Raw genomic sequence first — 11,269 nt, 5'->3', positions numbered from 1 at the left:
ATATATTTACACAGACAGATATATATATGTATATATATGTGTGTGTATATATACATTTAAATATATATGTAAAGCAGGGAGAAGAGGATAGAACCCTAGACTGGTGCTCTCTGTACTGAATACCACACTTCCTCTGTGTCCATGATTGCCCATCTGCATGTGAATGTATTTATCTGGTGGTCAAGAGGCAGCTGTTGGGAGGCTGTGAGTATGGGGAAGAATTCTGCATGTTTCAATTCAGTTCCAGCAATATGGTTAGTTAAATGAGTGTGATGACTTGTAAGGAATATTTCAAAGGAATGATAAATTAGAATGATGCCTTCATCAGTGTTCATCATTGGTGACTGTGAGCAACTCTGCATTTCCTAAGTATTTATCTTCTTGGTGGGCCTCCTCGGAATGGAGCTAATCCTCTCCCAGTATAGCTAATATAGATTCGTAGTAGTCAGCAAACATTTATTAAGCACCTTCTATGTGCCAGATTTTGTGTTAAGCACTGGGGGTACAAAGAAGGCCAGAACCCAGCCCCTGGGTTGGGGCCTCAAGGCCTCCTGCAAAAGGTAGAGTTTGTTCTGAGTCTTAGTGGTGAGGAGAGAGAGAGCATTTCAGACCTGGAGGATAGCCAGGGAAAACTCATGGAGTCAGGAAATGGAATGTCTAGTGCAAGGACGAACAAGAAGGCCAGTGTGGTTGTTATTTAGGGGGCTGTACCCTGGTAGAATAGCAGGAGTCCTTGTCTTAGAATCTAGAGATCTGGGTTCAAATCCTTACTCTGCCAGTTTGATAATTTTTTAAAAAATTTATCCACATTTCCCATTTTCCCTATTCCCTTCCTAGAGAGATTATTATCGTTATTAAAACTTTTTTTTTCTGACTAGGGTGTTTGCAAAATTTGTATGAGTTTGGTTTGTAATTTCTCCATTTGAGATATATATATATATAGCAATTGGGGTTAAGTAACTTGCTCAAGGTTACACAGCCAGGTGTTTCTGGGTGGGTGCTAAGTGTCTGAGCCCGGATTTGATCCCCTAAGTCATCCCGACACTGGGGCCGGTGCTCTTACTCGCTGTGATACCTGGCCACCCCTGATATTTTTTTAAAGGAGAAATAAAATGCATTCAGTTTTACCATAAAATCCTAAGTAAACTTAAAAAGAGGGAGGGAGGATTTCTGAAAAATCTAATGAAAAAGAGCAGCAAATTGCTAATTTGAGATTATGTGAAGAACTTAGGTTGGGACTGATCCCCCAATCTGTTAAAACATGTCTGCATGAAAATAGGTGGGTCTGTATGGGTTGTCTTAAGTGTATGGGAGTACCTCATGAGGGGCAGGGATAGATATTTCTGAAAGTTGACCAACCCCTCTCCAAAGGAGACCATGCTTTCAGCCTTGAGAGGAGCAAGAGAAGAGCTGGGGCCAGGCACTTGCTCCTTCCCTTGCCTGTCTCCAAGAGGAGTATTGGGCTAGAATTATATTTATCTGTATTTTCAAATTTGGTAGTTCAGGTGTATGAGTCTGATTCAGGAATGTTACTTCGCCGGTTGCTTTTAAGGGGAAGGGAAGCCCTAGACACTGGCTTAGGTCCTTCCTAGCAAACACTGTATAATATATACCTGATATACCTATTATCATAATACCTGATAAGACCCTTCTGGGATAGAAGAGGACTTGGAGGAGGAGCTTTGGTCTCTAACCACTAAAGACTATAAGTGGATTGTGAATCTATATAGGACTTTGTAATAGGGTTGTATGTTGGGGAGGGGGTATATTTTTCTCTTTTTTTTTCTACTTCCTCTTTTGTTCTTCATTAGTTAATACTTCATTGTTTCCCAATTACATGTAAAAATAATTTAAACATTTTTTTCAAATTTTGAGTTGAAAATTCTTTCCCTCCTTCCCCTACCCTCCCATTGAGAAGTCAAGCAGTTTGACATAGGTTATACATGTGTAGTCATGCAAAACACATTTCCATGTAAGTCATTCTATGAAAGAAAACTGACCAAAAAAAGTCCAAGAAAAAAAAAGTAAAGAAAAAGTATCTTTGATTTGCACCCAGTCTCTTCCAGTTCTTTCTCTGGAGATGGATAGTACCTTTCATCATAAGTCCTACAGAATTGTCTTGGATCATTATATTGCTGAGAATAGCTAAGTTATTCATAGTAGATCATCATGCAATATTGCTGTTACTGTGTACATTGTTTTCCTGGTTCTGCTCATTTCACTTTGCATCAGTTCATTTAAATCTTTCCATGTTTTCCTGAGAATATTCTGCTCATCATTTCTTAAAGCACAATAGTATTCCATCACAATCATATACAAGTTGTTCAGCCATTCCCCAACTGATGGCAATCCCCTCAATTTCTAATTTTTGCCACCACTGAAAGAGCTGCTATAAATATTTTTATATGTATAAGTCCTTGTCCTTTTTGATTTTTTTTCTCTTTGAGATACAGATCTAGTAGAGGTATTGCTTGGTGAAAGGTTATGCATGGTTTTATAGCCCTTTGGGCATAGTTCCAAATTGCTCTCCAGAGTGGTTGAATCAGTATACAGCTTCACCAATAGTACATTAGTGTTTTAATTTTCAAGGGGGCATATTTTCTAAGTGTTCTGTTTTGTTTCCTTTGCTCCTTTAATGCTTTTTTCTTTAATTTTATGAACTACTTATGAGGATAATCAGTGTTAGGGGGTTGTGTTATGTAGTGAGTTTCCTATATTTTCTGGGTAGATGCTCTAAGTAAGAGAAGTGAGATATACCTAAGTGAAACTGGGCCCTTTGTGTTGTGAAAGCCGTTGACCTGAAGGTTATATGGTCTTGGTACCACCAACCTTCTAGTCACTTAGTCTCAAAATTTATTTTCTTTAACTCTTCCTTCTCCCTTACCACCCCTTCCCATATCCATTCAGCTTCAATTCTTATTGATTCTACCTTCATAATATTTCTCATCTATTCTTTCCTTTTTATCCTCACTGCTGACTTATACTGCTACCTGTTCCCAGGTCTTAAGGTTTTTACTTTTATCTCTGGACAGCTCATCCCCTTGGGCGTGAGGGTGGAAATGTATATATATATATATATATATATATATATATATATATATATATATTTATTTATTTATTTATTTATTTATTTGTGTGTGTGTGTGTAATACCGTGTTTCCCTGATAATAAGAAACTGTCTTATTATTTTTTTTGGAAAGAAAAACACCAGAGGGCTTATTTTCAGGGGAGGGCTTATGTTGTCCTGCCTCAGCTCTCCTCCGTGGCACTTCTCTCAATGGTACCAGCAAGCAAATCACTAGGGAAGAACAGGATGACGCGCTCACTGCTGCAGCTCTGATTGGATGCAGCTCAGAGCGCGGCGTGCGTTTCACGGGGGGGGGGGGACGGTGCATACAGAGGGTACCGTAATGTAGCGTGTAGCGCAGGGGATCACCTTCACTACAGTAGCAATCTCAATAGGGCTTATTTTCGGGGGAGGGCTTATTTTAGAGGAATCTTACACAGTAAGGGGAGGGCTTATTTTCGGGATAGGTCTTATCGGGGAAACACGGTATATGCTCAGGTCAAATGCTTTCTTTCATTCAGCAACTCAATATTGTCTCTCCTTCTTCAAAGTTTCTTCATTTTTTCTGTCTTGGATCATACTTCTCAATGTACGTGTAGGCTCCTTGAGGACAAGGTCTGTATTGTTTTTCATCTTTATATCCTTTGCTGCAAATAATGTCTTGTATATTTGGGCATGGGCCTGGTTCTGCTTTCATTGACATATGGAATTCCTGGTAAGGAAACTCCCTCTATGTATAGAGAATAGCACCTTCTCTGCAACTTATTATAATCTTAAAGAGTTGCTTGATGGTACTGAGAAGTTAAGGGATTTGCCCAACATCTCACAGCTAGGATGTGCTAGAAGAAGGATTTGAACCCAGGTTTTCTGTACTTAGAAGCCAGATCCCTATTTACCACCTCACAAAGCCTCTCTTTCTACACATAGTAGTTACTTAATAAATGCTTGCTGCATTGGCCAGTCTGATAAACTTGATCATTCAGAGAATAGACATTTTAGCTGGGTTTCATAATTTTAGGGGTTGGCCAGTGGTGGCACTGGATTGGTTGGACATATTGGAGGTTGGGCTGAGTTGGTTGAATACCATAGTCTGATAGAAGCTGGTAGATTGGGAGTGGGAGTCAGAAGGAGGAGCTAGCAGGTCAGAAGGTCGGGAGCAAGCTGAAATTCTTAAAATCAGGAAGTCAGCAAAGTTTAGAGGACCAAACAGATATCAGAAGTTAAGGCAGGCAAGGTTGTTTGAAGTGGGATCCTAGTGAACAGAGCACATCTGTTTGATTCTAAGGCAATAGCTTTTTGTCTTTTGCCCTTAGCCTACTATTATTATTCCTGCCCAGGTGGGTGTAGTTTCAGGATCTTGACTTGTCTCTGTGGAAATAGTGATTGCAGAGGGTTAAAAAAAATGTGTAGACAATAGCCACTATGAGAAATGGGGAAACAGAGGAGGAAGGAAGGAGGACTGATAGGTATACCCTATTGGGCATTGTTCCTTAATGGGGGCTTTGGGAGTTTCAGAGACAAAGGTATGTGATAGGCTGTGCCTTGCACTTCATCTGGAGACCCAGATTCACACTTGGCTTGGAATTTCCTGGTGTATGCTTTGAGGGCAGATGTGGTAAGGAAAGCTGGGGGAGTATGGGCCTCAGAAAAATGAGGTTCTTCTGATAAAACCATCTTATCTCTCTGGACATTGCCTAGGGATTGGTCTCAGGGTCCCCAGAGTCTATGAGACTAGTTAGCTTGTTCCTTTGTAATCTGTTTACATACACTAATACTTCTACCTACCCTCTCTCTTCAACCATTGAAAAATTGCACCCCCAGTTTCGTCCTGGTCTCTGAGAAATTCTTGTCTTTAACACAGCAGATACAGAAAACAAAATTTTTTGTGCTTAACCTGCATGTCCCTTGCTCCCACCACTGCCAAAGGTCTTGCTTCTTGTGAACATTGTTATTGTTGAACCAGAGGAATCATTAACTAACATATGGACACTCTTTCCTAGAGACCATAAGACATTACTCAGTAGAGATGAACTCTCTATCACACTCAATCTGTAGTTTAGTCATGTGACCAAAAACAGAATGTTCATGAGTCAGAATCTACAAATTCATGCTCATTCAATTCTTCTCTAGCTCACAGGCTTCAAGATCATGCAATATCCAGCAAGAGTAATGAAGCTATTGTGCAGAATCACAGGGCTCAACACAATCTTCAGGTGCTATTGAATCCATCCCTCTGTCTCCAGGTATGACCACTCCTCAGTTACCCCAGGCAGATGGATCATCAATTTTATCTTAAACATCTGTAAGTAGGATGTAATTGATCCTTATATCCCCACTGCTGAGCATAGACTTGCACGTAGACGAGCTTAACAAATGTTTATTGAACTGGATTGTGGAGTTAAAGAATTTCAGAGCTGGAAGAGAGCTCTGCTGCCATCTAATTCAACCCATAACCTAGAAATAATCTTTTCTACAATGTGCCTGACAAGTTGTCATCCAACCTTTGCTTGAAGACCTCCAATGAGGCAAAACCCTTTCCCTCTCACCCTACTTTTGGATAGCTCTAATTGTAAGGAAGTTTTTCATTACTCCGAGAAAGAATTTGCCTCTTTGCAGCTTCTATCCATTAGTCCAAGTTCTGTGCTTTGGGGCCAAGCAAAAGAAGTCTAGTTTCTGGAGTGGAGAACCTGCCATCAAGGCCACATGAGGTTCTCTAGGTCCTCAAGTGTGGCCCTTTGACTGAATCCAAACTTCACAGAACAAATCTCTTTAATAAAAGAACTTGTTCTGTAAAACTTGGACTCAGTCAAAAGGCCTTGCCCAAGCACCTAGAAGGCCACCTGTGTCCTTGAGGCTTCAGGTGCCCCACCCTTGGATAGCCTTTCAGATATTTGAAGACAGCTATAACCTATTTGCTTCCCCTGGTCTCCTTTTCTCTCCCACTCCTTCAACTGATCTTCTTATGGCATAGACTTAAGGTCCTTCCCAATCCTGGTTGTTGTATTCTAGACACTTACCAGTTTATTATTGTTCTTACTAAAATATGGTGCCCATAAGTGAACAGTATATGCCAGATATAGTCTGAAGAGAATAGTATATAGCAAAACTATTACCTATTTATTTCTGGAAGCTATGCCTCTCTTAATGCAACTCAAGATCTCATTAGCTTCTTATGGCTGCTATATCATATGGTTAATTCATATCCAACTTCCAGTCCACCAAAAAATACCTAGATCTTTTTCAGTCAAAGTATGATTTAACCATGCCACCCCCATCTTGAATTTGTCCTTTATCTTTTGATTTGGGATATGTTGGTTCAATTCCATAATATTAGGGCTAATCAATACCTGCTTTTTGGTCTGATAAATTCCCAAGTCAAGCTCATTTTATTCCCTGGGAATTGCTCTTAGGGGTTAATTGACTTTTGGATGTCCATGGCTAAAAGACTACAAAAACATGATATGTCTATACTTGAGGGAATAATACTACTCAGAAGTCAGTCGATCAGTCAACAAACATTAATTAAGTGCTTACTATGTGCCAGTCACTACGCTAAGCTCTTGGGATTCAAAGAGGTCAAAGTTTATTCTCCCCCCATAACAATCTAGATTCATATTTAATGTTGACTAGACTTGCTGAGTGTTTCTGACAATGGTTTGTGATGTATTTTCTTTCCACTACAGATGTGAAGGCTGCTCAAGGACTACATGTGATCATATCTGTTAAGATCCTATCACAAACCTGCCCCTGGACTTTAAAGAGTACCAAAATAGCTTGTAACAAAAAAAATCCATGTGAAAGGGTTAGAAAAAAATGGCTATGAATGGTTACCAAATACGAAATCAGTTTAGAAACTCTTGGCATTTATATTTTGATGAATGAAAGGCCAGAACAAGAAGGTAAGAGACCAGGTTTACTCTGCTCTGCTCCAGAACAAAGTGTTCAGTTCTAGGTTCTATATTTTAGATAAGATATTGACAAGCTGTGACATGGCCAGAAAAGGATTATCAGAATTGTGAGATGAAAGAAATTGGAGTGTTTAACCTGAAGGAGAGACTTGGTAGTTGGGTGGTGTGAGCACAGGGGCCAAGATAGTCATCTTCAAGTATTTGAAGAGCTCTTGTGTAGAAAAGGGATGAGACTTGTTCTGACTGGCCTCAGAGGATAAATCTAGGTACAGTGGAGAAGTCAGGAAGAAGCATATTATGGCTTGATTTAAGAAAAAAAATCTTCCTAACAAATAGAACTACCCCACAATGGAATAGCCTGCCCTGGAAGGGAGAGTTTCTCATCACTGTGGATATGTTAGACTAAACAGGTTAGTCTAGATCTCTGAGCTTGATTTCAAGTCTGACATTTTCTAATTCTTTAACACAATCCTTGTCATCTTCTGAAGCTGTGAAACCTTAGATTGGTTTGTCACCCTCAGTATCTGAGATTATTGGGAGCTATAGACTGGGCAGTGACCCAAGCAATCCCTTCAAGGTTTAGGGGAGCAGAGCCTGAAGAAGCCCAGAGAAGTTTAACCAAACACTCAAAGATATGGGCTTGCTAAAGATAACCCAAATTACCTATAGAATACTCTATAAATTCAACAAGATGTAAGGGGGCAGATCTATTCTGCTCTAATTATACCAATTATAGGATTCAAGAGAATACTGAGGTGCCAAATGAAAGGGAGGCGCATACTGGCTTGGTTATTCATTAGTTTAGTAGGGTTAATTAGGCTAATTGGAGGAGTATACTCATAAGAGATCACATGTCCTGGCTGACAGCAGGACAAAGTAATGTCATGGATCCCCACACCAATTCCGGGCCAGACCAGGTATTATATAGAAACAGAAGAGAGAAGGTGTATTGTTAGGAATTTTAAATGCAAATTTTCCCATAGGATAGTTGGAGCTTCTTTTGCCATTTACACCTGTACCAGGTAGCTTATGTTTTCTGTGAGACTCGAGGTCATGTTCCTAGGCTCTGCCTACCACTGTATACAAGGAAGCATATCAGAAATGTTATGGAAGACCTTGGTGGAACTAACTATTCGACAGTACATTTATACACTATACCCACTAGAGGTTAAACCCTCTAAACTTGTAATAAAGACTCACTGGGCGAAGATTTAGTGATTTCAACTCAGTTTATTGAGATTTGATCCATGTAGGGTTTTTATTCCCTTATGTAAAAGATAATCTAGAAAATTTGGGTAGCTGAGATGAGGAGAAGGCCCTAGTTAAGGGCCTCCCACCTCTTTTCTGAGACACAAACATAGCCCTTGAATTAGAGAAAGATTGCAGATCTGTTTGTTCTGCCATAAATAAAGGACATAGTGACAATGTGACATAATGGATGAAATGCTAGGCTTGGAGTGAAGAAAACTGGCTTCCCATTGTAACACTGATGCCGTGGGCAGCTTACTTCACCTGGATGTGTCTCAGGCAACTCTCTAGACTTATCTATCAAGTCATATACCAGTGACTACAGTTGCACAGGCTTCTGGTATATACTAAGTAAGGGCAAAAGTCTCTTTCTGACATATCCTCTGGGGAATCCTTGAACTTCTAGCTGGCGATATTAACTTCTGTGCACAATGGCTTACCTCTGCAGAACAAGCAATTTGTGGGATCATAGCTTTAGAGTTAGATCAGATCTCATCTCACTGCAGATCTCATCTCGCCCAACTCCCTCCATTTATAGGTGAAGCAATAGAGGCCCAGAGAAAAGAAGTCATTTTCCCAAGTTCACATGACAAAGCTGGAATTTGAGCTCAGGTCCTCTGACTCAGCCTATTAGTCAAACAATCAGGGAGCATTTATTTATTTACTTTTGCTTTTTGGAGGGCAATTGGGGTTAAGTGACTTGCCCAAGGTCACATGGCTATTTTTTGTGTTAAGTGTCTGAGGCCAGATATGAACCCAGGTCCTCAGGTCCTCCTGACTCCAGGGTCGGTGCTCTATTCACTGTGCCACCTAGCCGCCCCCCAGGGAGCATTTATCGAGTGCCTACTCCATTTCAGCCTCTGGGGATATAAATATAAAAAATTAAACAACCCCTATTTGTAATGAACTTATATTCTAAAAAGGGAAACAATCAAGACATATAAAAGTAATACAGAATAAATATAAAGAGAGTAAACAGAAATAAATACAAAATAATTCCAGGCATGAGGGGCAGGGGGCAGCTAATATAAAGGCACAGAAGTTCTAATTCCCAGCTTTTTCTGCTATACCTGGCTACATTTTATATGCCAGGATAATATATATATATATATATATATTTTGCTGAGGCCTAATCCAGACCAAGATATTCAGAAGTGACTTACACACATAATTTACCATGGTGGGGGAGAAGAGTTTTTGAAGGAATATTAGACCTCTGTCTGATCCTGGAGGAAGATGATGTGGGGTCCTTCTCTTGGTAGATGTATTAGACTTCAGTAGATGACCTTTTTGAGTTCCCAGAGATTTTTGACTTTGAAAACCTTGACTCTGCCTCTGGGTCCAGCACAACTTTGCCCAGAGCAAAGCAAACTCTTTCCTGAGGACTGAAGGCATGTTTCAGCAGCCATCCACTCCAGCACACCTGGGCCAACAGGGCCCCTCCGGAGTAGCCGCTCGGAGGCGCCTTCATTATTTATAGCATAGCGGCTCACAAATGTACTTAAGGAAAAAGGGATGATCTATTTTGTACATGCTCCTTAAAGGTATTCCATTTTAGCTCCAATTGTAATTTTTACCTTTTCCCGTAGAATTTATTGACACAGTGCCTAGCTCAGCCCTAATTTTTTGCATCATCCTTTTGTCTGCAGGCATACTCACCAGCCGCTTAATTTGTCATAGCCCTGGAGGTATCAAAACTAATGAGCTTTGTTTGAATAGACTTTTTCCAGTTCATCTAGCACACTTTGGGGTAATCATTCAGTTTCTGTTTGCTTCTGATGTGAGGCATTGTGGGAAATATAAGAAAATAATGGTTAAAAAAAACAGTATAAATTGTTAACAGCCGCACTTTCTGCAAAGCCCTAAAGATGTTATTTTTTTAATTTCACTATTTATTGAAGTATTGAGAGTACCTTAAGTACAATCATTACAATATAAAATCAGAGGAGAATCTGATAAAACGCTATTTTTCAATTAGCCTGGAGTTTCTACCTTGCTCTCTCTCTCTCTTTTTAAAAGGAGTTCATAGCTAACAAATCTTTAAACAATCTACCCTCTTAAGATTTGGAAGTGGACAGATAATAACCGTGAATACATAACAGTGTGCCAGGATGGAGGATTTAAAAATCTATTACTGGGATTACATACAGCAATGCTTTTTATTGGTCAGACAATTGCAGTTTTGTTTTTCTAAAGCAGTCCCCCATACTCCAAGCATGTATTTGAAGAACTTCCAAAGTGGAATGCAGAAGTGTGAGATGCATAAGCAGTTCTGGAAAGTGTCAGATGCTCTGTGTGACACCTGCTTTTAATCTCCCCTTCCTAGGTAGATTTATCTTCAGTGCCAATTAGGGTGACAGTATCTGTAGGAGGCTGTTTTATTTTATTTTATTTTTGCCCCTTCTGTTTGAGGGTACTGTGTCTTTAACTCTCTTGAGTTTTCAACGATGGAGGAAGCGATTGGGTGGTAAGTACAGTTTAATCTCATGAAAGGAAGGAAGATTCAGCAGAACCTAGAGTTGATTTTAACTCTTCAAACTGGTTCCTCTATTTGATAGCCAAATGGTCTAATAAACTTTACAAAAAAAAATTTTTGATGGGGCAGCTAGGTGGCGCAGTGAATAGAGGGCTGGCCCTGGAGTCAGGAGGAACTGAATTCAAATCCAGCCTCAGACACTTAATACTTGCTAGCTGTGTGAACTTGGACAAGTCACTAAACCCCAATTGCCCTGCCTTCCCCCTGCAAAAGAAAAAAAAGAAAACAAAAAAAAAAATCTTTGTAAAAGATAAATTAAAGATAATCATAAATTAAAGATGTTGTACTCATTTTGGGGGCCTGCTTCCTGATGGCATCTTTGAAATAACATTTTTAAAAGGAAAAAAAAAAAGATATGATCTTCCTTGGGTAACTTAATGATTACCCATCTCCTGGCTGGTGGCACAGAGGACGATTTCTTGGAGTGAGGACTTTGGTTCTGTGCATGGGTTTCCATTCATTCAGTAGGCATTTACTGAGTACTTACTATGTACCAAGCACTGTGCTGGG

At 39.8% G+C, this 11,269-nt stretch overlaps 1 long non-coding RNA gene across 5 annotated transcripts in view; it reads left to right on the top strand.

Annotated features, from left to right (window-relative positions):
- Positions 1 to 11,269, top strand: part of LOC138157114 (uncharacterized) — an 80,698-nt gene that overhangs the window by 63,765 nt on the left and 5,664 nt on the right. For 2 of the 5 annotated variants that reach the window (XR_011167303.1, XR_011167302.1), the window contains exon 5: positions 5,198 to 5,310. This is a non-coding gene — a long non-coding RNA (uncharacterized lncRNA). Of the gene's footprint in view, positions 1 to 5,197; positions 5,370 to 6,750; positions 8,866 to 11,269 lie in introns of those variants that run through there. The other 3 variants (XR_011167301.1, XR_011167300.1, XR_011167304.1) reach the window with 2 other exon arrangements.

The sequence above is a fragment of the Petaurus breviceps genome, unplaced genomic scaffold (assembly GCF_028583685.1).
Source record: "Petaurus breviceps papuanus isolate PSGF00001 unplaced genomic scaffold, PetGlider_PUasm1.0 171, whole genome shotgun sequence".
NCBI classification, from domain to species: domain Eukaryota; kingdom Metazoa; phylum Chordata; class Mammalia; order Diprotodontia; family Petauridae; genus Petaurus; species Petaurus breviceps.
This window is presented reverse-complemented; position numbering and strand designations above follow the sequence as displayed.